The following is a 27,922-nucleotide window of genomic DNA, read 5'->3' as shown; positions in this document are numbered from 1 at the left end:
AAAACTGAAACATAATATTTGAGGGGCTGTTTATTATTCAAAGTATTAGAGAAACAACAGTAATTCTTAAAAATGCCAATGGCGAAGTATCAAAAGCCAACATCGATCAGATAAAACAATATTACGATCGTTCTGAAATGAGTTTTCTTAAAGATTTATTGCAGAGCTAGACTGAAGCCGATGGTAATAAAGCTTACAGACAAATACAGACAGCGGCAGCCCAAACACAGCTTCCAGATGTGGCTTCTAAGGGGAAACTCCAGGTCAGCAGCATAAGAGACTCCAGGTCAGCAGCATAAGAGACTCCAGGTCAGCAGCATAAGAGGCATTAAAGCGAATGCAGGGAAGACCAGGAACAAGGCAAGGTACAAAGAAAAGAGCTAATGAACAGAAAAAAAAAAAAGACTAGAACAGTCGTCAACGCCGGTCAGCAAACAACAAAGTTACCATCAGCGATGCGCGGAAAGAAAGCCGCAAAACGCTACGAAGCAATGACAGCGGCCAGGGTTCCGCCAGCGGTGAGCGGAAATGAATCAATCACACAGCCGGCTGAAAACAGGTGACAGGTGACAGCAGGACAGGGCACCCGGACGGCTTTCTATGACTACTCGGGTATTACCCTGGCCCTGCAACCATCTTGAGTCTTCACAGTTGTAAGATGCTTTTATGTTTATTGCAGGTGCCCTATTCCGGCCTGCAGAGGTCTATGCCCATTTTTTCTAGTTTGGCCATTATGCATTTAAGCTTTTGCCGCGTGCCTCGATGTTTTATGAGAAGGCGTTTGAAAGGCAGAACATTGGTAGTTGGGAATTTTATGTGCCATTCTGCTGTTAAGGGGCACTCCGTGACATAATGGTCTGGTGAGCCCACGTTGCCACAAACACACATATCAGTTGTTGCTAGACCCCTTTCTGCAAAGTACGTCGGAAAGGGGCCGTGGCCTGTTATATATTGCGTGAGGTAGGGCGATGAGATGAGCCGGTCCACCTCTACCTTGGGCAGGAACTCATATGCTCTGCGGCCTTGCGGGATTTGGTCCCATTCATTCTGCCAGTTTCCAATGGCGGACTCCTCTATTTGCCTCTTTAGGCATGACCGGGGCAGGGGCACCTGAATCTGCTCCGTTTCCTCATTTTGGGCAGCCTTCTTGGCAAGAGCGTCTGCTGCTTCATTTCCCTGGATTCCGGCGTGCGCCTTCACCCAGGAAATTTGGATTCTCATTGACTTTTCTTGTAGACGGAGGACTTCTTGCAGGTGCGAGATTAGTGCGGAGCGCTGGAGAGGGTTGTTGATAGCATAAATGCTTGACAGGCTGTCAGTAAATATCGTAGCTCGACTCTGCCGTGTGTCAATTGCCCATTTCACTGCCTTTGTGAGGGCAACTACTTCCGCTTGGAACACTGAGTTCTGTGCTCCCAGACGGCCTTTCCATTCCTTTGCTATGTTTCCATTTATATAGGCTATATAGGCACTGCCTACAGCGTTATCAATTTTTGACCCGTCTGTATAAAGCACGGCCCCTGGTCCGTCTAAGCGCGGGGTTAACGCTGGTGAGTGGAAAGTCCTTATGCCCAGTCCATATTCCGACGGATGTGTGCTTAGTTTGGACCTGCGTGTTTCGTAGACTTCTGGCAGATAGCATGTATCCCCGTATGTGCATGGCTGTTGGAGTTGCGTCACCTTTGCAATTGAGGCTTCTTGCTGCGCTTTGATTGGGAGCGGCATAAGCCCTGCTAATACCGAAGCGGCCGCAGTCGACGTTGTCCTGTAGGTCTTCGTTATGGCCAGGACAAATGGTCGCTGTGCACTACTTAGCAATTTTGCCTTTCTGACTGTCATCGGGGCTGCCCAGATGGCTGCTCCGTAGGTTAGGACCCTCTCCGCGACAGTGGAGTAAAGTATCTTGTAGATATTGGGCCGAAGGCCCCAGTGCGGGCCTTGCATTTTTTGCAGATTGTTTGCGATTCGGCGAGCCTTTTCTCTTTGGGCTTTAAGGTGAGGCAGCCAGGTGAACTTTTCATCCAATATAATACCCAGGAGTTTTAGTTCTCTGACCCTTTTGATGGTCTTCCCATTAAGCTGGATGGTTGGGTTTCTTATTAAAGTTTGGCCTGGCTTATGATAAATTATATATTTCGATTTTGCTTTAGAAATTATTAGCTTTTTCTCCTGACATAGCCGAGAGAAGGTATCAATTACATCATTGCAGTTTTGCTGCAGTTCATCTCTACTCTTGCCGCCCACCACAAAGGTCGCGTCATCCGCAAAGGCTACTATCTGGGTATGGGACGGCCATTCGTATCGTAGGATGGAATCGAAAGTTGCATTCCACAAGTCTGGACCCGCGCACGATCCCTGTGGACAGCCTTTTGTCTGGCTTCTCGTTATGACACCGCCAGTGTGTGTTACTATGAACTTTCTATTGGACAGGTATTGCTTGAAAACCTGCAAGAGGTTATCAGGGATCCTTGCCTGGTGCAGTGCCTCTAAAATTGAGGGCCACCACAGAGAGTCAAATGCGCTTTGCAGGTCCAGACTTAGGACCGCTGCATGTTGTTTCCTTTCATGCAAGTGGCTGATATAGTCTCTTATCTTTGATAGGGCAGCAATCGTTGAGCGTAGCTCTCTGAATCCATATTGTGCGTCAGAGATTGCCCCACTCTGCGTCATGTGAAATTTAAGCCGCTGGACTAGGAGCTTCTCATAGAGTTTCCCTATTACCGGGAGAAGACAAATCGGCCTAAACGAGGATGGGCTGTTTGGATCCTTCCCTTCTTTCTTAAAGAGCACAACCTGCCCCGTTTTGTAAGGTTCCGGAAAGCTTTGCAGTGCTAGCAGTTTGTTAAAATAACGCGTGAGAAAGCCGGATCTTGCTTTATGTATTGCTCTCAAGATTGGATAGTCTATTGAGTCCGGACCAGGGGCTTTACTTTTCGGGAGAATTTTGATCGTTGCGGAGACTTCCTTCTCCGTAAATGGCATATCATCTGGGACAGATGTGTGCAGCGTATAAACCTGGTGGTCGGACGGATCTGTAATATCCTCTTCCGGAAGTACGGCGTCAAGAATTGTCCTGAGCGTGATTTCTGTTATGTGTCCAGCCTGCTGCCCTGCAAAGGCTCTTAGCTCCGGTGGTCTGTAAACTTTGTTCGAGGCTATCTTGTGGAGAGCACCATAGACTTCTACATTCTTAGTACAGAACTCCCTCCAGCTGGCAAGTTTTGCGGCTGCAATTGCCCTTTTGTACTGAGCTTGCTCTTTATTATAAAGAACACTAAGAGCTTGCCTCCTGTCTGGGTCTCTTTCGCTCTTCATCTTACGCCTAAGTGCCCTGGTGCGACTGCGCTGTGCACGGAGCTCTTTCGTCCACCAGTTTGCCACTCTTAAAACTTTTGGTGATTTCAGGCCTAGGGTGGCATCACAGATAGATTGAATATCTCGTATCATTCTGGTGGTTAAGTCGTCAGCATCCTTTATGTTCTGACATTTCATAAGTGCCTCGTCCACCTGCTCTAGTACTGGTCCTAGCCTGCTTACAAGTTGTTTTAATTTTCTGCCATTGGTTCTATAACGCTTGTTCATAAACTGCGCATGTGGCTGACCTATCTGGAACGTTATATAGCGATGGTCCGAGTTTGAGGGAGTGTCACTTACGGTCCAGTGCTGTATTTTCTGAGCCAGACGCGCTGTTGACAGAGTGATGTCGGGCCATCCTTTTCCCATTTGGGTCTCGAAGGTCGGCAGACTGTCCGGCACGTTATGAAGAATGAGTCCGTTGCATGCAATGAAGTCCACAACTTCTCTACCTCTTGGGTCTGTGGTCGGATATCCGAAGTCCTCCGCATGAGAGTTAAAATCTCCTGCCAATACATGGTGTGCATGCGGGTAGGGCGTAAGGATATTCTGCAAGGCATCTAATGTGGGAGAAACGTCTACTGTAGGTGGAATGTAAACATTCGTGACCAGGACTCTCAGTCCCATAGCCTCGACTGCAATTGTGACCATGTCTCTTGACTTTGCTAGCACAACTGGCAACCATCTGCTGTGGCAACAAACTACTGCCGCTCTTGTTCCCTCACTTCCTGAATCCTGGATGACGGTCCATTGGAGGGGAAATTCTGCTGCTTGCCCTGCATAAAGAAAAGGTTCTTGAATTAAAAGGATGTCCGCCTCTTCCTCCATAGCATATTGCACTAGCTGTGCAGTAGCCGCGCGCGCTCTTTGGAGGTTGATTTGGACAAACTTGAGCACATTGCTTTCCTCTATTCTCGAATTCACTTCCATTACTTTTGTAAATTAATTGACTTTTAAGGTAAAATTACTAACTATGAAAATACTTGACTTGCTTCCTAGAGAGTTGCGCTTGTTATTAAGTGAACTGGCTGTTGTAGTAGGTAGACGATGACTTGCTTGCTGGGCTATTAAATTAGTTGTCCTCGCCGTAGTCAGTACGTGCTTTAATCTTCTGGATGTGCGCATGGAATGTTGGGCAGTTTGCTGCGTACGCTGCATGGTGTGTATCCACTTTAACTTTTGAATCTCTGTTTGCTATGATGCAGTTAATGCATTCAGGGCAGTCCGCCTTACATTCGTTAATGTCATGACAGCCTCCGCAGTAAGCGCAGTAAGGCCTGTGGCAGCAGTCTTTCGACGTATGTTCCAGGTCCTGACAGCGGAAACAGCGCTTGGCTCCTGTAAACTCGTAGATACTATGTTCCCTCCATCCTTGGAACAATTTTCGTTTAGACATGAGGACATGAAAGGCACCAGGGGTACATTCAATCACCCACTTTGTGGCTCTATTCCTTCTGTCCGGGCGCTTGAAGAGGACTCTACACTCTTCATTCCCAAGATTGCAAGACTTTTGTAGCATTTCTTGTACTTCCACCTCCGAGGTGCCGTACGGTACATTGTCGATTGTGCATTTCGGTGTTCTCTTCCGTGGTATACGCGTGCGTACTGTATCCTTTAGGTTATCGTGCTGAGCTAGGAACTGACTTATCTTCTGTACTTCATCCTTGTTGTTGCATCGCACCGCCACACCTCCACTACTTAAGTTCGTAATGCCCCGAAGGTTGACACACAGATCTTCAATTTGGACATGCTTTTCTAGTACCCCGCGTATATCCGCACTCTATTCATCACGTTTAGGGAGGATCAGCAGTGTCGGCATGTTCGTGACTTTCCTTTTCCATCTCCGCTTTACCGCTTGCGCGTACGTAGGTTGGCCATCTTTGCCCTCTATAACCGGGTGCTCATCCTGCTGTATAGTATCTTTGCTTGCATGGAGCTGCTTCACCTGTCTTTTTGCATTTTGCTGAATCGAGTGAGCAAGTTCACAACAAAGAACCGTCGACGTGTTTACTCCTATGTCTGCTAGGGTTGGACTCTCTGCAAGGTGTGGGCCTCTCAAGGCTAGCGTTTCCAGAGCGTCCAGAGCACATAGCAGTCGCTCACGAAGATCTTGAGGTAGGAGGAATTTGCCCCTTCTATGAGTGCTGGCTGTCTTTCTTAAAAATTCGTAGAGCAGGTGAACTTTGCCTTGATGGTCTTGGTCACTGTCGAGTATCTCTTGCGGATCGAAATCCGACCTTTGCATCTGAGGCTCTCCTTCCGACTGTGCAGATGAGTTACGTGTCATTCTTGAATCACCGATACACGTTGAGCACTTTTCACTTAATAACACATTTATATCACTTTCACGTTAACACTTGTATCACCTTAATCACTTTAAATCAGTGTTGATGGAATTCACCACGTAATATCACTTTCACGTAAACACTTTGGATCACTTTTAAATACGTTAAAACACTTTAAATCACACTATAAATCACCGTTGACAGAACGTAATATTTTAAATCACTTTTCGCGTAAATCACTTAACACTTGAAAACACTTTCACCATACAATATCAACCAACACTTAATAACACTTTAAATCACTTTTCACCTGTGCCACGTACATAACTTTCACGTTAATTTGACACAATAACACACTTTTCCACTTTAAGAACACCACATAAATGCCTTGTATATTATTAGAAAGTTCTGGAATTATTGCTGGGTTGGATGTAACAGGTACATTTTAATACATAAATATTGAGTGCTATAATCAATAGTGACCAGCAAGTAAATTGAAGACACGTTAACACTTTGGATCACTTTTAATCACGTTAAGTAACACTATAAATCACCGTTGACGGAATGTAAACACTTTAAATCACTTTTTGCGTAAATCACTTAACACTTGAAAATACGTACACCATGCAATATCGAAACTTAATAACACTTTCACGTTAACACTTTAAATCACTTTTTGCATAAATCACTTAACACTTGAAAATACGTACACCGTGCAATATCGAAGCTTAATAATACTTTCACGTTAACACTTTAAATCACTTTTCACCTGTGCCACGTACATAACTTTCACTTTAATTTGACACAAAAATATACTTCCACTTTAAGAACACCACATAAATGTCATGTATATTATTAGGAGATACTGGTAATATTGCTGGGTTGAATGTAACAGGTACATTTTAATACATAAATTTCAGTGCTATAATCTATAGTGACGAGCACGCAAATTGCAGACACGTTAACACTTCGGATCACTTTTAATCACGTTAAATCACTTTAAATCACACTATAAATCACCGTTGACGGAACGTAAACACCTTAAATCACTTTTCGCGTAAATCACTTAACACTTGAAAACACTTTCACCATGCAATATCAACACTTGATAACACTTTCACGTTAACACTTTAAATCACTTTTCACCTGTACCACGTACATAACTTTCACGTTAATTTGACACAAAATTACACTTCCACTTTAAGAACACCGCAAAAATGCCTTGTATATTATTAGCAAATACTGGTATTATTGCTGGGTTGAATGTAACAGGTACATTTTATTACATAAATGTTGAGTGCTATAATGAATAGTGACTAGCAAGCAAATTGCAGAGAAATGCGCTTGGCTGCGATACTTCTTCTGTGCATCAGCTGTACACTATAGGTAGTTCTGCGGAGTAATCCAATTGATAAACACAGGCACAGAATTAATTAAAAAGCACACACACACTGCATTAATCACTATTGTAGAAGACGATAATCATAAGTCCTGGTAATGCCGGAAAAACAGTAACTTTTGAAGTAGCAGACCGATCTTCTTCAAATTTACAATCTCATACAGCCCATGGCTTGAATCAGAAGAATCCGTTTGAACAAAATCGCTAGGCCAATTAGGGGCTTAATTAGCGATTCGTTTAATTGCCTCCAGTACCTCTTTCTCCCTTTGTTGACAACAGGAAATCACTCGGGTTAACAGGCGACGGGGGGTCGAATGCTTCTAACTGACCGTAGGGACGGGGAAAAGGTCAAAGTTCACGGTGAAAAACTTGTAAAAGCAATTAAAAATCAATTACTCGGCATCCATTGACCGCACACATACATAATTACTGTCAAATTGCTCAGCGTAAAATACCGCATCCGACGATACTAAACACCAGTGACATCGGGCAACGGCGGCTGCTATGCGAATCTGGAAGCACAGTTCGATATGAATTACCACGTGCACGACGCGTTGAGGCAGTAATTAGTCTCTTAGTAATTACTGGATGATCCGATCTTGACGAACTTGGTGTCTAATTAAAGCTGAACGTCTTGGCTATACATAGCAATTAAAATTAAGACAATCCGCTGAATATTTCCGCTTCTAATGAGGAAAATGCCGAGGCTCATAGAAACAACCTACACTCGTCGGCCAAGACGAGAGTACGTTCTACCCGGCTGAAAACACAAGAGGGTTCTCTGCAAGCGGCAGAGAATGAACAAGGGCGAACAGACGGCAAAACGGATGGTATTCCAACGCAGTCTATGGACGGCGTGTCCCCAGGGGAGGAAAAGACAATGTGAGGAGAATAATTGCCCTAGGATAAGGCTCCTATATACCAAGCTGAATCATCAGGCATTCGCGCTCCCAAGTGGGAGATTTAATGGCGGCTGTGTAGTTACGGTGCAACAATTTTTTGTGTTTTTTTTTTTTTGTGTAAAATGGGCGGATGTACAGCTATTACTTGTTCAAATCATTCACGGAAAGGTCATACATTGGTAAAATTTCCTAAAAATGAAGAAAGAAGAAAAATATGGGTAAATAATTGCCGAAGAGACAATTGGAAACCTGGTCCAGGCGCTGAACTTTGCTTAGTAAGTATAATGTTAATTACGCCTTCATTTAGAGTTTATATCTTCTCTGATGTTTATAATGTGCAAGTAAAGTGAAATTCTTGTGTACAATAACCTGAGTATCTGCTAATTTCTGTAATAATAGCTATAATTAAATTAGTCTAGGGTTAATGTACCCGTCGCCAAACATCGCCAATGTAGATGTTTTGAATGTGGAAAAGAAATTTCTCTTCTAATATAAAGCGCGGATTTTGTTTTCCTGTGCTAATTGTGGAATTTATACTAATGTAACATGAAAATCATTAGCATATTGAAATTTATTAAAAAATAAATAATAATTTGGAAAGTCAAGATAAAATCTGAATGTTTGCTAAAGATATATATAACATTATACTATAGTTGCAATATCGTTGGAATGATATATAATTTTTTCTTTATTTTATAATCACTATTGTTAAAAAGTTAGATGAGTTGTTTATGCACGGTGCCCACTACTGTTTCTTGGTTAAAATAACTTTCAGAATTTTGACATTGACATCTGAAGTCAATAGAATAAATTGAATAGTGTGAGACAAAATATATATAATCTGACTTCAATAATTGCAAGGATTGTGCAAGTTTATTTATAATCACAGTATTATACAATTTGGCAATGGAGTAAAGATTTAGAAATGAATGCAGAACATTCAAATTAGTATTTTCTTGTTTCTAATATATAGAAATATAGTCTATTTTCCAGTATAAAAGTTTTACTTAAAAGTATGGGAAAGCAGATTTGTTTCATGCATGATCTTTATAATACTGGTATGAAATGAATGAATTTTAATCTGTAAACAATTTTTTTGTTAATATTGAAATGCGTTTCTTTGGGTACATTTTTAGGCACTTGTGGATCATGTCAGACGACATGCAATAGAAAAAAGATGTCCGTGTGCATAAATTTTCCCATTGTGATACTTCATTTTATCTAAATTTCAAGGATAATTCTTTTCATTTTTATATGGCATGTTATCAGTATAAAGGCTAGTGAAAATAAATTGGTATGTGTATCTGTTTTTGAAGTGTAATGCTTAAATAAAAAGATGGTGTGTGTTTCTTCATTTAAACAAAATTTCAAGGATAGTATTTTTCAGTGTTGTGCTGTTTGTTATTTCTCAATGTAAAGGGTAACAAGGGGGAAAAAAACTGGTATGGTATATCTGTTTTTTAAGCATGATAATTTTATTTATTTCTTTAGTGATGCATATATATAGAGAGAAGGTGTTTGGTCCAACTGAAGTTATAATAAATCTAATTTTACTAGATCTCTCCCTCCCCTCAGGTGTAGAAAATTTTCAAGTGCAGAAAGTTTATTTGCAGAATTATTTCATTTCTGATAAACTTATTATCATTAATTTTTTATATAACATGTTATTAAGTTACACATTTGACTAATGTGTAATAAAACTGTATTTAGGGCAAAAAATTAACTATAATTTTGCATCTGGTGACTAATATCATATGCTTCTAAGAATATTACTTTAACTTTTTCCATAATTTTTGTATTTCAGGAACATGAAACTGTTATTTTGATATACTTAAATAATAAAAGTGTGTATCTGAATCAATTAATGGATACAAATATTTTACAGTTATTTTTAGAAGATATTTGCCATATCGCTTCTAATAATTCATAAAGTATGTTAAAATATAGGTAAATAATTTGGTGCAGAATTCAAATTTAGGGTTTAAAATATAGTCAATCATAAGACTAAATGATTTTTATTTTCATGATTTGCCTGGGCTTAAAAATGTACTTTTCACCCGGTGGAAATTGTCATCAAACTGTCCTGAACAGGCTTTTTGTTGATAATAACTTCCAGGCTTATCAGTACCTCCTTTTGAGTGGAGGGTATGCAAATATAGTACACAATTTAAATTACATTGTGATTGTAATAATATTGTGGTATTAAATAACTGATTATAATTACAATTTAGGTAATTGCATTGTAATTATATTACATTGTATCTGTGAACTCTTAATTTCATTACTTTATGCAATTATGTTGTAAGTGCATAATCTAATTGCAATAATATAATCTATTCGCAATTACAAAATAATTATAAATGCAGTTACATCTTAAATAGAGGCCATTTTAATACTTTTAAATTTTCTCAAGATAACTTCCCATTAAGGTTCATTTGGAGGAAACTATGCAAATACTAAAAAAGAAGTTATGCTAAATTTACATATTTTGTACAGTACTTTCTTGTTATAATGCTGTTCAATATATCTTCAATACTTTTGTAAATTTAACGACATTCTTTGCAATCACTGTGGTGCTTTAAAAAGAAGTTTCTTAGTTATGCTTTCTAATAAGAATGGGTTTAAAATTAAGTATTATGTATAATAACTAGCAGTTAAAAAAACTTGACTGCATGAAAATGCTGTTGCTGTGTAAAATAAAAAATAAGCTTTCTTTTATGCTTTGAAATGAATTACATGTGGTTAAATCGTCCTTTTACAATTTAAGAATGTGATTAACACACATTCTTAAATTGGACAGGTTTTATCTAAATTATTAGTATAAAATATATAAACTATGAATTATTTTGTAACATAACTCAAATTACAAAATTCATTCTATATACGTTCAAAGTTATTATCTTTTATGTAATAACTGTTTTTTAATTTAGGTAAAAATTGGATTTTTAGAAGTATTACAAATACAATGCAACGCAAAGGTGATCTGATTGAAGAGGAAGGACTTTTTATTACGGTTTCTAGTTCGTATTTATATTACATTTGATGAAAAGCATCCAAAACACAGAATGCTGTACTTTCTTCTTCCATATATGTTATGAAATATTTCACACATTTAAAAGAAAGTGTTTCTTCAGAATCTTGCACAATTATTTCCATATACCTCAGACTTAAATGACAACATATTCTTAAGTTATTTTTTTAGTATGAATTTACAGTGCTTTTATGGAAATTTTGTTAAAATGTCATTAAGATAAAGTTATTTGCACACTCTACGCTTTAACTATTTCCCCATTTGACACTATTGAAAGTTTTTATTCATATCTTATTTATTACAGTCTGCTAACGAAACTGAAACATCTAAAGAATAAGTTATTTTGAATATGTTTACAAAATATACGCGAAATTTTTATTTAAGTGAAAACGTCTATATACTATTCAAGAATTAATAAATTATCCGAAAAGTTTATATGCGCTGAATGCCGCGCGTCTATAAAATAAATCTTTAAAAAAACAGCAGACATTCAACCAGCGTGTGCGATAAACGCGCCAAAATTGGCAGCGCGTTCACTCCCTCGCCAAGAGAGAAAAGTTGGTGATTCAGCCTGGTTTAAAGGAGCCTTACCCTAGGAAGACTACCTCAATAATCGTACCTTTTCTGTAAAAGTCAAATATTCTGTCTCTTCTCCTCGCCCTATCCTGGCGGGGGTGCCTCAGGGAGGAATTCTTAGCGCTACGCTCTTCAACTTGTATGTAAATGACATACCACAATCACCAAGTGTCGATCTAGCCCTTTATGCAGACGACACAGCCATCATTTCTCAGCACCCAACACTTAACGCCACTCTAAATCACCTACAACTTTATTTAACAGACTTGGAGTCCTGGCTCATTACCTGGAAAATCAAAATTAACGTCGCGAAAAGTGCCGCCACCGTTTTCTTTTCCAGAAAGAGGAATGTCCATAGTCAACTCCAACCACTCAGGTTATTTGATGAGGAGATACCCTGGGTGGAATCCTATAAATATCTAGGAGTTTATCTAGATGCGAAGCTACTCTGGAGTACTCATATCAACTATACAATAGCCAAAGCCAGAACTGTCAGAACTCAACTAATGTCACTTATCAACCGTACCAGCAACCTCTCCCTCAGCAACAAGATCCTACTTTATCGCAGCACCATCTTCCCCATCCTCACCTATGCAGCTATCATCTGGTCTACCGCAGCCAACAGTCACCTAAAGAAACTCCAAGTATTCCAGAGTGTTACGCTTCGCATACTCACCAATGCTCATTATTACGTCCGGAATGAAGTGCTACATAATGATCTCAAAATTCTACCCCTGGATGCCTTTTTTCGGCAAAATTCGGCAAAGTTTTTCAATAGACTATCTCAGATTGAAAACCCAGTCCTGTACTCACTTCCTGCTTATAATCCAGCAGAGCCTAGCTCTGCTAAGCGACCTAGGAGCGTTCTTGATAGAACATTTAACATCTTTCCTAGGAAGCCAAAGCGGAGGTGCTTGCTTGACTAGGAATTCTTTCTAATTTTTAAAGCTAAACTCTAACCAGCACTTCACGGGCCTAACCCGGCGACCCTTAATTAACTCTCTTTTTTACATCACTGCCCGCTAGACCTAATCTGGCCTCGTTTAGCGCGACCCACATCTGTACCACTAAACATGACCTCCCCCCATTTATCAGGACCTCACCTTTTCATATATCACGGACCAGACTTATAACATTAAAGTAAATTAAAAAAAAAAAAAAAAAAATCTACAATAATTAATATCAACCTAGTCAAACTTAATTAACAACTATTAAATGCATTGAAATTTAGACTTAAATAACACAGCAATAATTAATCTACTCTATAAACATTCCTGCAGTGCTTATTTTACCTAATGACAACTTATCAATTCTTTATTTTTGCACAGGTATCACAAGCTTGCATTTCATCACTTCAAGACCAGCAATAATTAAATTTAATCCTGCTTCCTTTAATTCCTCCTACTTTCTTACTTTGCTCTATTTCTGTCCCTTTAAATTCTCCTCGAATAATTTCTCCGTCTTTTTCACAGTTAACCCTCCTCACGGTTCTTTTCCGCTTCAGTAGCTGCTCCTATTCTCCTCTCGCCACGGACGGTCGGAGAACTTTTCGCCTTCCTGAATTGACTCTCCCCCCCCCTCCTCTTAGCTCCTTCTTCCCTGGATTCAGTTTTAGTCGTAAGACTCTTCCCCCCTCGCTCATCCCCAAGGCATTAGCTATCACTGCGGCTGTCCGTATTACCTAATATTACCTTTCCCAAGCCCTGGAAAATTATGTTTCCCGGCTGATTGTCTTCCAACCTTTCCGATTCCATAAACGCAATGCGTTCCGGAATTCACCTCAACTAACTCCTTTCTCTCTTTCAATCTTAAATTACAAGTTGAAAGCAGAGAGAATTGCTCGTCCCATATGCGGACTCCTTATTCATTTCTTTCTATATAAACCCTTAATGGTTTGTTCATCTCTCCTTTAGCCATTGCTTTTTCTTATCCAACTCAGTTTCCTTATCGATGTTGTGGAGGTAATTGCATTAAGTTGCAAAGGTACTCCGGAAGTCAAACGCCTTGGGCCTTGGGCCCTAGGAAGACGGATTGAGGAGTTTGGCAGCAAAAGGGAGTTCGATCCCATAACTGAGAAACAACAGCCATCCAGACAGCAGCGGGTAGCAACTAAAAGAACATTTGCATCCTGGGGACGAATTTCGGCTCAAACGGGTAAGTGACTAAGCCAAATCAGAAAGATAAGTAAAATTTGAGTTCATTTCTCAATATTCAGTACTATGTTCTGTCCAAAAATATTCCAAGTGCTTGTTAAGAATTATCTAGTTGTTTTTGCCTCAAGCGAGGCTTTATGTTGAAGCTAGTGGCTGAAAAATGTATTTTCTATGAAAATTTCTGTTCACTTTAAGACATTGCGCCATTCAGTCGAGAGACTGTTATTTTGTAAGTTGGCGAGATAAAACGATTTATGCCTATGCAACTTAGTTTAGATTTTGGATATAAGAAATTGAAAACTTGTATATGTTATAGCATTGTTTTCAATCGTGTTTAATGTAAATGTGTCAACTGTGTTTAATGTAATGTGTAAAAAATGAGTAACTTTATAAAATTAGTTGTAAAAATAATTCAGGAAACGAAATTTAAAATTTAGAGAAATGTAAAAGCTAGCGGGAGAAAAGTTAAAAGCTAACTTAGGTAATTTAAATGCTGGTTAGGCTATCCGGTTGGACATAAAGTTATTGCATACTGAATAAGTACAATAGATTGAGTTTGAAAATAGGGTGCCCGTTGAAGTATAGTTTGTCTGAGCTTATTAACATATAGGTTGTCGTTCAGGTGGTGCAATTGAGTTAAAACGACTCACTTTTACATACGTTAAAACACCCCACTTTTACATACGTTGAAACACCCCACATTTATGTACGTACATGCATATGCTGGAGAGCTAGGGGTGGAAAAGGGAAAGATAAATTTGTGAAAATGAAAATGCATGTTTTATCAAAATCTTCAACTAATATTAGTTTCCTTCCGGATGCGCTGGAAGGACATGAGCCTCAACTAATGTATGATGAAAGCCGAGATGAAAGTATGCTCCTGTAATTTCTATTGTTAAATTTCAAAACTTAAAGTATTTAAGTAGCATTTATATTGTAAGGCTGGCTCTGAAAGTTTAACGTTAGAATTTAAGGCGGCAATTACTTTTCGTCCTGTGGTTTTAAATAGTTTATAATGACGAAAATGTTTTTTAAAGAAATCTTCTGAGAGAAATGAACACTGAACCCCGGTGTCCAGGAGGGCAGTAGTTGGCATATTATTTACAAGAATATGTATCTCCGACATGGCTAGATTTTGTACCACCACTGTGTTTAGCGTATTTCTGAGGGGCTTTTCTTCCCACTCGGTGACCGTTACCCCTTCTCGATCACCGGTTTTCGTTTAAATTCTAATTCCCCGCCCCCTCTTTTCGTTGGCTTTTGTAAGAATTGGACGCTCCCTTTTTGTATCTGCCACCCTTAGATTTATCCGCGCTTTTTTTTATTGGACTTTTAACTTTTTCTCGTTTGCCGATAAGCATTCTGCTGAACTTGCTGTTTCTTCTGAGGAGTAAACCTTGACTATTGGCCAAACTGGTTTGCACGCGCTTTCTCCGAGTTCCTTCTGCTTTGGAGGCCTACCAGCGGCCGAGCGGTAAAGTCGCTGAACGCTGGTAGTTCGGTCCGAGGTTCGAATCCCGCGAACGGGCTGGCTGCATGGGTGTTTTCGTGGTTTTCCCCATGTGTAACGTGTATACGAGCCAGTTTCCCTTAGAAAGTCCTCCACGAAAGGCATCCCTCCTCTTAGGCAGATAGCCCTAGTGTGCTTTGCCATAATTAAATACACACACACACCTTCTGCTTTGGAACTTCACCGCGAACTGGAATAGATTTTCTAATATCTGCGGATTACGAACTTCGAGGAAATCTTGAGCTGACGGTAGTAGACGCGGTAGAATTACCTCGATGTATTTATTATACGGGACCTCTTCCCGTATAATACATTGAAGATTTGAATTTTTCTTAGAATAAACTCCATCAAATCCTCGATACTCCTTTGATATTTGCTAAACAATTTTGATTCTAGCCTCGCACGGTCTTTAACTACTGGAAATGCTTTTGATAATGCAAACTTGAAGTTTTCCCAGCTGTCCGATTATGAGCCTGGGGCCCCCAACAAGAACTTGCCAATCCCTTTATACCAGCTGACGGCTTGACCTTTTAAGGCTGTAGTAGCGAAGTTCACTTTCTGCAGCTGGTTCACAGGATGCAAAGTGAAATACATGTCTAGTTGCTCCGGGAAGGTCATCACTGAGCCTTTGCCGTCAAATGTTGGGGCTGGCTCACCACACATATCGTTTCCACGATAAATCCGAATCCTTCCATTGGATTCATGGACGCCTGAAAGACCTATGAATTTGAAACCAAAAGTAAACAATGATCACGGATATCGTAGTTATAAATCGCAAACGCGGAAACGTTAAAGGACAACTAAAAAGGATTTCAAATGCTCTAACAGAAACCGGTTGAACATAAAGTTATTGCATACTGAATAAGTACAATAAATATTCCAAGCAAAATGAACTTGATATGGGTTTGGTTTGGTTTATTTAATTATGGCAAACCTCACTAGGGCTATCTGCCTAAGGGGAGGGATGTCTTCGTGGATGACTAAGGGAAACTGGCTCGTATACACGTTACACATGGGGAAAACTACGAAAACGCCCATGCAGCCAGCCCGTTCGCGGGATTCGAACCTCGGATCGAACTACCAGTGTTCAGCGACTTTACCACTCGGCCGCTGGTGGGCCTAACTTGATATCGGAGGGCTACAAACTCATTTGGATACTGCGGTAAATACAGTGGTGACCAAAATTGTGGACACTTTTGGAAATTTTTATGTTTTTGAACTTTGTATGCTTATAGAAAATGTTACGTTTCGCAAAATGCAAACTTGTATATATCATTTCAAAGAGAATTTATTACTAAATTCAATACAAAACACAAAATTAAATTATTTGCAATACAAAACAAGTTATATGTACTTTAATATAAATAAAAAACACAGTTATGAAGTGGTTTGTAATGTCTAGCTTTCCTGGCCAATCTCTGTTCTTGTTCTGAGAACCAATCAAATGTTAGTAACTGCCAGTAGAAGCTGACATCATGTTTACACTTGAAACATTTCATTATTTTGCTTTGTTCTGTAGAAGGAGGACCTGTTTCTTATACACTGAAATTACAAGTAGGAATTTTTGTAAAAATTTTTAATATTTAGTCAAGAAGCAATGACATCAAATAAAAGAGTAGATTGGACACTTAGAAAGAGATGTAATATTATTGTGTTACGAGAAAGTGGTCATTCCTATGCTGAAATTGCAAGACAGGTGGGTGGTTCAGTGACTACATCTGGAGTCCGAAAGTTTTGTTTACGATATCAGGAGACAAATTCAATAAAAAGCAAAGAAGGAAAAGCCGAAAAAGGTGCACCACATCTATTGATGACAGAAGAATAAAACGACTATGTCTCCAAGATAGAAAAATGTCATCAGCGGCCATCAGAAGTGATCTGAATGATGCTGGTGTTTCTGTCAGTTCAAGAACAATCAGGAGAAGATTAACAGATGTTGGACTGAGAGGTAGAATTCCACGAAAAAATCCTTATCTTAATTTTCAGCAACAAAAAAAAAAAAAAAAAAAAAAAAAAGACTACAGTGGGAAAAGGAACACATTAATTGGACAGATGATCAGTGGTCACAAGTTATATGGAGTGATGAAACTAAGTTATCGTTATTCGGTAGTGATGGGCGAAAATATGTAAGACGTAGAATAGGAGAAGAGCTACATCCTGACTGCATTCAAGCAACTGTGAAGAACCCAGTTAGTGTTATGATTTGGTCATGCATGTCAGCAGATGGTATTGGTCACCTTCATGTCATCGATGGAACACTGAATGCCAGAAAATACATTGACACTATTCTAGAACCAAAATTTTTACCTTCCATCAGAGATCTCTTTCCCAACAATGTTTCGTTTATTTTTCAGCAGGATTCTGCTCCTTGCCACACGGCCAAAATATCGAAAGAGGGTTTCGTACAAAAAGCATTAAATTGTTGTCATGGCCAGGAAACAGTCCTGACCTCAATCCTATCGAAAATTTGTGGCACCGCGTGAAACATTTTGTCCGAATGAGGCGCCCATCAAATAAAAGGGAACTAATTGAGGCTATAATTGTTTCCTGGCATCATGTAATAACGAAAGAAGAGCTTAAAACTCTTGCCAGCTCAATGAAACGTCGATGTGAAGCTGTAATAAAAAATAAAGGGTACCCTACTAAGTACTGATAACTCACTGCAATCATCACTATCTAATGTATATCGATAACTATTATCGTTTAAAATTTTTTGTATGGCAAATAATTGAATTTTGTGTTTTGTATTGAATTCAGTAATAAATTCTCTTTAAAATGATATATACAAGTTTGCATTTTGTGAAACGTAACGTTTTCTATAAGCATACAAAGTTCAAAAACATAAAAATTTCCAAAAGTGTCCACAATTTTGGCCATCACTGTATACATAAAAAGTTTGAAGTGCTAAAAGACGACTATTATAAAATACCCAGGTGATGAGTTTGAAGAAGCGGAAGCTTTGCTGTCTCAAATGGATAAGGATATTCAAAAACTAGAGGCAAGTCTAAAAACCTCGATTAATAAATTTAAATACAATACTTACGAATCTGTAACAAATCAAAATATTGACAGTCCTACATACGAAAGTTATTCTGTATGTCATGATGAGTTTAAAAGGGCTTTAGTAAAACTGTCAAAAATTCCTCTTCTGAATTTTAGTGGAAAATTTGAAGAATGAAATTTGTTTAAGACTCAGTTTAATAGTTTAAATCAAATCCGGAACTTTACAGAAATGAAAAGCTCTATTACTTACCCGGGACTTTAAAGGGGAAGCCAAATCATTAGAAACATTAGAGGATAACTTTTCTTCACTTTTTGAAACTTTAGAACAAAGATACGAGAATAAAAAAATAATTGTAAACTAACATATTTAAAACATTCTAAATCTTCTATCAATGAAACGCGACACTGGTAAAGAGCTTTGCCTCATATCAGACAACATTAAGAAAAATATTAGCTTTCGCAAGAGATAAACAATATTTTATTATTAAATGTTGTTATTGAGAAATTAGACCGCGATACACAAAAACAATACGAGCTGCTATTAAAGGATAATGAAGTGGCAGTTACATTTTTGTTATATTTAATACATTTTTGGAATTCTTAGAGAGAAGATGCTACATTTTAAATAGTATTAAAGCTAACATTCCATCTAGATTTAATCCGGAACGGTCAGTCTCTTTTGGTTAAGCCTAATACACCATCTAAATTATGTATCGCTTGTAAATCTCAATCGCATGCATTATATCACTGGAATAAATGTAAACAAATGAAATTATCTCAACGAGCCAGTTTGGTCAAAAAAAAAAACTTTGCTATAATTGTTTTAGAGAACTTTATTTACTATCTCAGTATAAATTGAACAGTGTTTGTTAATTTGTAAGAAAAAATCCGATCATCATACATTGCTACATGCATATTCGTCGCCGCTAACAGGTTCCAACGCTCATGAAGGTCTAGACCAGGGGTCTCCAAACTTTCCAGCCTTAGGGCCATACTGATTACTCCAGTAAGTTCCGAGGGCCAAAACCATATTATCATTGTTGCCGGTGGTAAAAAGTGAAATAGTCCACTGATGAAAAAAAAAAGTCCGAAAAAGTACGCAACGTTTAAAAAAGGCTGCAACTCGGAATAAAGTCCGCAAAACGGCAACACTGCATATTATTAATTTTCCTGTCATTATCTGTAATTTCTAGATTAGTCGTATAGTACGAGCCATGAGGAGTAACGTGACACGACATCTGGTGGACACAAGCGGAAATAGCTAGTACCTTCTATCGCTAACAGATGGCGCTAATAGCACGTACAGAAGTCAGTTCCTATGACACTGTTGTGAAATAAAATAGTGCGTACCTCCTTAAAACGTGTTTGTGCGTGTTTAAGTTTAAGACATCTTTGTAACAGTATTTTGATTTGAATTATTGCTTTTGTGTGTGATTTAGTAGTATGGAAAAGAAGCGAAAAATTGGTAGTGAATGCAGAAAATTCAAAGATCAGTGGAACATTCAGTATTTCGTAATTGAATCCAGTAACAAGGCGCTATGTTTGATTTGCAATGAAAGCATAGCCGTTCTCAAAGAATATAACATTAAACGTCATTATGAAACAAAACATTTTCAAAATTACTCAAAATATACACGGACAGAAAAATTCGAAGCTATGAAGCGCGGATTGAAATCTCAGCAATCTTCATTTACAAAACTCAAAACTGAACAAGAGGCTGCAACTCGTGCCAGCTTTTGTGTGGCTCTTGAAATTGCAAAACGTGGAAAACCATTCACCGATGGAGAAATGATCAAAGAAAGCATAATTGCAGTAGCCGAAGAAATATGCCCTGAAAAGGTAAATTTATGAAAAACTGTCAGTATGTCATTAAACACTGTGGCTCGAAGAGTAGAAATCATTGCTGAAAATATATCCTCTCAACTGTTCGACAAAAATGGACATGTTGAGTGGTTTTCTTTGGCCTTGGGTGAGTCAACGGATGTGTCAGATACTGCTCAGGTGTTGATTTATATTCGAGGAGTAGATAAAAGCTATGAAGTGCATGAAGAACTTCTTGATATGTATAGTATTCATGGCATAACTACTGGTACAGATATTTTTAAAGGAGTTGAAATGGGCATTAATCAAAAGAACCTTCGATGGAAAAACTTGAAATGTATTACAACTGATGGAAGCAAAAACATGAGTGGGAAAGATAAAGGAGTGGTCGCTCTTGTGTCAAAGGCTGTAGAAAATGAGGGTGGTTCAAAACCATTAGTCTTACATTGTATCATTCATCAACAGTCTTTGTGCGGAAAATGTTTGGATATGTCTGAAGTTCTGAAACCAGTCATATCAACTGTTAATTTTATCAGATCTTTTGGGCTGAATCACCGACAATTCCGACAATTTATTGAAGAGATTGGAGAAAATGACTTACCTTATCATACTGCGGTACGTTGGCTTAGTTGTGGGAATATCCTTCAGCGCTTTTTTGAACTTCGAGCAGTGATCGAAATTTTTTTGAATGAAAAGCATCGCCCTCTTACTGAATTACAAAACAACGCATGGCTATGGAAGTTAGCATTCTATGTTGATTTGACAAAACATGTGAACGAACTGAATTTGAGATTGCAAGGAGAAAACCAAAATCTTCCTGATTTATACACTAATACCAAATCATTCCGGAAGAAGTTGATACTGTTTCAATCACAACTACGAAGTAAATGTTTTAAAACATGTGAAATACACATTTTAAAACATGTGAAATATTCAGCCACACCACTGAGACTGAGTTTCCTATCGATTTTGCAATCGAAACTTTGAGTGCTTTTAAAATAAATTTTGATACTCGTTTCTCGGACTTTGATGCCATTGCGAATCAAATTAAGATTTTTCAGAATCCTTTTGATACTGACATTGAAACCCTAGCCCCGGAACTTCAAATGGAAATGATTGATCTACAGTGCAGTGATATAATTAAGAACAAATATCAAAACTCATCTTTGGAATTTTATAAGAGTCTTCCACTGACACAATTTGATAATTTGCATAAATTTGCTCGTGGGCTGTTTTCTGTTTTTGGTACTACTTATTTGTGTGAGAAGACCTTCTCCAAAATGAAATACACAAAAAATGTTTACAGATCTAAATTAACTGATGAGCATCTTAAATCTCTTTTAATAATTGGTACAAGTAAAATTAGTCCACAACTACAAACTATTGTCAGTGGAAAATCTCAATTACATAAATCTCATTGGTATTTCATACGTCATTATGCTTGTTATAAGTTATGTTTTTATTTAAAATGTATAAAATGTTAGTTGGATTCATTTCAATAATTTGTTAGTTATTATATACTGAAGTTAAATTTTCTGCATATTATACATGTCTTTACTCATTACAATTCTGTGTTTCTTTATCCAACTTATCACAAAAACAATAACAATAAGCCTACAACAATGTTATGAGTAGTTAGCCCATGACCATATCAATGTAGATGTCATATTAATAATTATTCAACATAAAATTTGAATACTTCAGTAAACTAAATTTAATTTGCTATAAAAAATATGTTCTCTAAAAGGAGTTTTCAAGTATGCTAGCTCTCCGCGGGCCAGACAAAATCTGTCCGCGGGCCAGATGTGGCCCTCGGGCCGTAGTTTGGAGACCCCTGGTCTAGACCTTTAGACATCACAAGGACGACACAGCTTCAGAAACCAAATCCACAAAACATAAGCGCGTCAAGGTCAATGGATTCGCATCCGCCAGAAAATGCTCGTATTTCTTTCTTCTCAAATGAAAATAAAAAAAAAAAGTGTTTTGATAAATACCGTAATAATTTATGTCAGAGATGCAACTGGTGAAACAAACCGTTGAGAGCTGTTCTAGATTCGGCGTCTGAAATTTCATTTATGACTGCAGGAGCAGCCGATGTCCTGGATTTGAGAAAAGAAAAAATAAGTATTCCGATACGTGGATTAAATGACACATCGCTAAACATTACGAAAAACGTTTCAGCTTATCTATCGAATGAAAGTAATGATTTACACTGGAAAATTGATTTATTAATTGTGCCTAACATAACTAATTTCATACCTGCCAAAAGAATTAATGTTTCGAGTTTTTACATTCCAAGGAAAATCAAACTTACTAGCCCAGTATTTTTCGTTCCTTTAAGGTCGATTTTCTGTTGGATGCTAAATTATTCTTCTCAATTTTGAGAGATAATAAAATAAAATCGGGAGGCCATTTGTTCTTCCAATCAAGCTGTTTTGGCTACCGTGTTTCGGGTAATATTTCAGACAATAATTTGAGTTATACATCAAAACACTGTTTCTTGTCTAAAAATTTAGAAACTCTCAATAAAACCCTCACAAGCTTCTAGGAAATAGAAGAAGAAGAATCACGCAAAACTTGCGATGACGTATTAAATTATTGCAACGAACACTTTGTGAAAACACATTGTAGGAAATCAGATGTTTGAAATGCCACTCAGGCCAGAATTTTCGGAAACAATATTAGGAAATTCTGAAGAAATCGCATTGAAAAGAAAAGGTCAGTTGTGGTAACGATTGGAACGGAAAGCTACTTTGAAAATACTTTACTGAGAATTTCTTAAGAATATGAAAATTTGAATTATATGGAGGAGGTAAAAGAAGATACACTTATCGATGAATAGATCGAGATACACATATCGTATTATTTGTCGCACCACGGCATAATACGTCCAACGATCAAAACAACTAAACAACGCGTGGTCTTCAAAGCGAGTTCGAAAGCGTCCAGCGGACATTACTTAAATGATTTTTTGGTGCAAGGGAGGAATGCTTCAAAAAGATCATTCTAGATTCTAGCTAGATTTAGAAAACACATTTCCACCTTTACTGCTGATAACAAACAGATGTTCGGAATGATTGAAGTTAATCCTTCGGAAACTGAGCTTCAAAAAATCTTATAGAAAGATAAAAAATTTGTACTTATTAAAGTTTACCTGTTATGAACTGTGTTGGGATTTATATTTATTTTAAATAACCAATTTTATTTTATTTGTTATTCTTTCCTATGGGCCTCCATTCCCCTAATTGTCAGTGCCAGAATATTTAAATTTGGTAGCGCGCGTGAAGGAATGCAAATTCTACCTTGAAGAAAGAGTTTAAAAACCGAGGTTCAGTAGGAAAGAGAGAGAGTTAGGCTATTTGTCGTCACCTCTGCTGCTTAAGAGTCTGTTCCCAGGGTATTGCTGGTTCGCGTGGCTTAATTGTATTTACTTGCTGCCACTAGACTTTGACTGGGGTTTAAGAAAACAGGAATTATTCTGAGCACCGTAGTTTAGTTCAACGACTTGTACATGTCTTAAATCTTTAGTTAGTTCTTCGATTTCAGTTACCGTCTAAGCAGAGGCGTAGTTTGTTAGCGTCGAGCTGACGCATTGTAAAGTTTAAGGAGTTAATAAAGGGTACTTTTAACCCTTCTTCTTTGAGGTTACTATTACAGTTCTCACACAGGAGTTATCCTAGTGGGCTCTACAATTGTAATGTACGGGACCGCGTCCGCCCCATACTTAAACACTAAAGTTTTACAACTTGCCCTAGATGACGGAAAGGACTTTCCTTTAGCTTCAACAGCAGTCCTTCAAGATTTCTTCATGGACGATTGCCTTTCTGGTTCTTCAGAATTCCACCAGTTGAAAAAACTTCCGTCAGAATTAAAGCAGCTTCTCCAAAGGGGAGGAATGACTGCACAAGTGGTGCAGTAACAAGGCACCAACCACTGAACTGCAAGAGTTCACACTTGACCGAAATTCTAAAGAAATAATAGTTCTGAAGAAATAGTAGTTAATTTGAATCAGATGAAATAGTAGGCATCTAAGATCCACGCGGAATCTTGGGTCCCTGTTATTGTTAAAGGCAAAATCTTTGGGCAACAGTTACGGTTGCTTAAGCTAGATTGGAAAGAAATAATACTTTCCAATATTGCTGAACAATTGGAAAACTTCATTAGAACACTACCGCATTTGAAACATATTCATGCGCCAAGATGTTTTTAAAAAACCGATACCAAGTTGGTAGTACTTCAAAGTTTCTCAGACGCATCTTCAAAAGCTTACGGTACAGTGATATACACTGCCCTCCAAAAGTTAAGGAACAACATGTTTTTCAAAGCTCACCGTTACAAAAATGTCAGTAAAGTTTAAATTCACAGTTCATATGCATGACAATGACGCGGTTTAAGAAAACATATACAAAAACAATAGCTACCCATTTTATTTTATAGAAATGAACGCTTATATAAGAGTTGGGGAAAGATGCAAAAATTCTAATTTTAATTCACGAGTGTTGATCTTCAGTTGTTATTACAGTTTCATGGACGATATCCAGGAGGGTCTATTAATGTCCAGGAGAAGTCGTATGTCGGATTCCTTGAGGTGGCGTGAGATCGGATGGATGGAAATAGAGATGTCACAAGCCGATGCTGCTAGACGTCTCAATATCTCACGTAGTGTCGCCCACCGACTATGGAATCAGTTTGAATGCGAGGAATCTGTATCTAGAAAACATATTCCAGGCAGACCTAGAGTTACAATACCTGCAGGAGACCGTTATTTAGCTCTTTCGGCCCGAAGAAGAAGTAACGCTACTGTCTCTCAGCTCATGGCAGATCATTTCGTGGCAAAAGGAAGACGAATATCAGCTACTATAGTGGGCAGACTTAAAGTGTGGATATTAGCAGGTAGAGATACGTCCTGATGACTGAGAAAAGACGGCGTTTACAACCGGAGATGGAATTTGGCAGTTCAAGGTTATGCCGTTTGGACTCTGTAATGCGCCGGTAGCATTCGAACGCGTTATACAGACCGTGTTGAGAGGTCTTTGCAACGAATACTGTCTGATATACCTGGATGACATCTTCACCGCTGGGAAGACTTTGGAAGAACATTTAGAAAATCTTGGAAACTGATGTTCAACTGTGATGAAAATCTTAGAAACTTAGCCTCAAACTGATGGAAGCAAGTTTTAAGTGCGGCCAAACGTAAAATATTCAGACTGAAAGCAACTTTCCTCGGACATGCCAGCTCTACCGAAGGTATGTATAAATTCAGAAAAAGTGTTAGAATTTAAAGGCCGGGCACTCTCCCAAATTGCGCAAAAGTAAAACGTTTCCTGGGGCTTTGCACCTTCTGTAGAAGATTCGTGAAGGGCTTTTCTTCCATCGCAAAGCTCATTTATAGGCTTACATGTTCTTGTGGACAAAAGAATGTGAAGATGCATTTAAGAACCTGAAATAATCTTTAACCTCAGATCCTATCGTAACGTATCCTCAGCTCGACAAATCATTTATTCTCGATATGGATGCGAGCAATGAGAGTATCGGTGCTGTTTTGTCCCAAGGAGTAAACGTTCAAGAATGGTTGTGGTCTACTGGAGCCAGGGGTTATCTACTTGCTATGTCACCAGGAAAACGGTGTTTCCTTATTTAAAGCCATAGAACATTTTTATCATAATCTTTACGGAAGAAAATTACTGTTCCGCACAGAATATGCATCGTTGCTCTGGCTAACAAATTTCAGGAACCACTGAAACCCAAATAGCCATGTGGATACAGATACTCCAGAAATATGACATAACTATCCGTCATCGAAAGGGATCATCACATGGAAATGCCGACGGCCTTTCTAGAAGACCCAGACCAGAAAGCTGGTGAAATTCTTCCAGGGTCAAAGCGAAACACGAGCCTCTAAATCCGGTAGCACGACAAGTTACAACCTCAACATCGGCTGATCGAGACCCATGCAATCATGAAAGTCAGAAAAGACAAGTTGGAAGAAAGTGATACTAAACCCTTAATTAATAAATGAACCTTCAAACAGCAAAGCAACCTCGTAGGTCAATTCGCTCTATAGTGGTACGACAAAACAATAATGTGCTATCTGGGTCACACTCCATGCTCGAAACGGCGTGTTATACCGGAACTTCGAACTGAATGATGGAAAGACATTCCAATGGTAGCTGATAGTTCTTAGATCCCGGACTTCCTTAAGGAAATACATAGCAGCCTTGCAAGAAGCCCGTTTGGAATAATGAAGACTTTGCAGACAGTTCGAGAGAGCTTTTACTAATGCAAAAGATGACGTGCAAGTGGTTTAAATCTTGCGATGATTGTGCGAGTCGTCCAGGACCGAAGAAACGCAGCCGAGGCAATCTGCAACGTTACAATATACGATCGCCTTCTGAAACCGTGGACATTGAATTCCTAGGACCTCTGTCGGAACTGCTGATTGAAAAAAATACATCCTGGCTGTCATTGATTGCTTCAGCAAGAAGCGTATGCTATTTCTGATCGAGAGGCTGTCACTGTAACAAAGAAAATGATATTTCTTTGTTTCTGTGACAGCCTCTTGATGTTTGTTTCTTAATTTGATATATTGGATTTCCAGATTCGGAGCGCCTCTTCAGTTACATTTCGATCAAGGAAGAAATTTTGTCTCTGCTGTAATTAATGAACTCTGCAAGCTACTCAGCATTGACAAAACCCAATCGACACCTTTACATACAAAGTCAGACGGCATGGTAGAGAGGTTTAATCGAACCATTCTTAGTAACTTTTCGTTGGTGGTTTCCAAAAATCAGCAGTACTGGGACAAGAAGTTACGTCTATATTTACTGGCTTATCGCAGTACTCTCCACAAGATTACCGGTTAATTCCCGTCCCAGATGCTGTTCGTTCGTGACCTTCATCTACATTGTGATCTCATATTTGGTCTCTGTCCGGATGCGCCTTCATCGCCTGAGCAGTAGGTCTCCGGGCACAGTATGAAGTGATGCACAATTTTTCCCGAGAGCGAGTTAACTTGGCGACGGAGAAGATGAAGACCCAATATGACACAAAAACTGCTTACATTGATGCAACGAAGGCCAAAAGTTTGGTTGTGGAATCCGATTCGACGAAAAGGATGCTCTTCTAAACTACAGTTACCTTGGGATGTTGCTACACAGTTCTAAACAAGCTGAAAGACGTTGTTGTTCGTATTCGTAAGTCACCGAATTCTTAGCCTAAAGTCATTCATTTTGACAGGATATCTTCTTATTAGGGCCATAGTACGTTGGGTATAAAATAAAAATTATACGACCATGATCCTATTTTTTTTTCTAAATTTTTATGTTTATGCACTCAGTTTTTGATTTAGTATTTAATTTGTTATTTACTGAAATTATTGTTTTATTATTATATGACCCGCCTTAGTTGTAAGTATAGCTTCTTGTCCAAGGATTCTCTTACCCGCAACGTGCCGTCCTTGGAAAGGGGGCAATGTTACATATTTTGTACATAGACAGCTGATTTAGGGCCATTATATGTGAAATTCTTGTATTTTTATGTATAATGTAACGCGAAAAATCCAAAGACTGAAGTTATGCCGGAAAAGTAGGAATGCAGGGGCAAGTCCGTTTAACATTGAGTAAATAGGTATCTTGAAACATCAGTAAGCTGACAACGATTTTAGCGACTTATTTTGTCACGAAATTTGTAGAAAAACCGTTAAATGTAGCCAAACTGGGCGATCAGTTTGCGACATTTTAGTTCACTTCGTGTATCACAGTAATCCCCCCTGGGAAGTACTGGTTGGGATCTGTACCTAGGCAGTCTCAACCACGGGGTATACTAAGAGACTTCACAGAAAGCCTGAGGGCTCTCGGGACAGAGTAAGGCTCGGCAGGGAGCGTACTGG

At 38.6% G+C, this 27,922-nt stretch overlaps 1 protein-coding gene and 1 long non-coding RNA gene across 4 annotated transcripts in view; one reads left to right on the top strand and one right to left on the bottom strand.

The window, feature by feature from the left end:
• The window catches only part of LOC118189926 (uncharacterized), a 115,863-nt gene that overhangs the window by 21,681 nt on the left and 66,260 nt on the right, over positions 1 to 27,922 (bottom strand). The window lies entirely within an intron of this gene.
• LOC146998622 (uncharacterized) lies at positions 7,980 to 9,604 on the top strand. The gene is made up of 2 exons (XR_015039336.1): positions 7,980 to 8,215; positions 9,077 to 9,604. It is a non-coding gene; the product is annotated as an uncharacterized LOC146998622 (long non-coding RNA).

Source organism: Stegodyphus dumicola, chromosome 2 (genome assembly GCF_044657685.1).
Source record: "Stegodyphus dumicola isolate Sdum_Otavi_A_Nest chromosome 2, ASM4465768v1".
Taxonomy (NCBI): Eukaryota; Metazoa; Arthropoda; class Arachnida; order Araneae; family Eresidae; genus Stegodyphus; species Stegodyphus dumicola.
The sequence above is the reverse complement of the archived record's forward strand: the minus strand, read 5'-3'. Positions and strand labels throughout refer to the sequence as shown.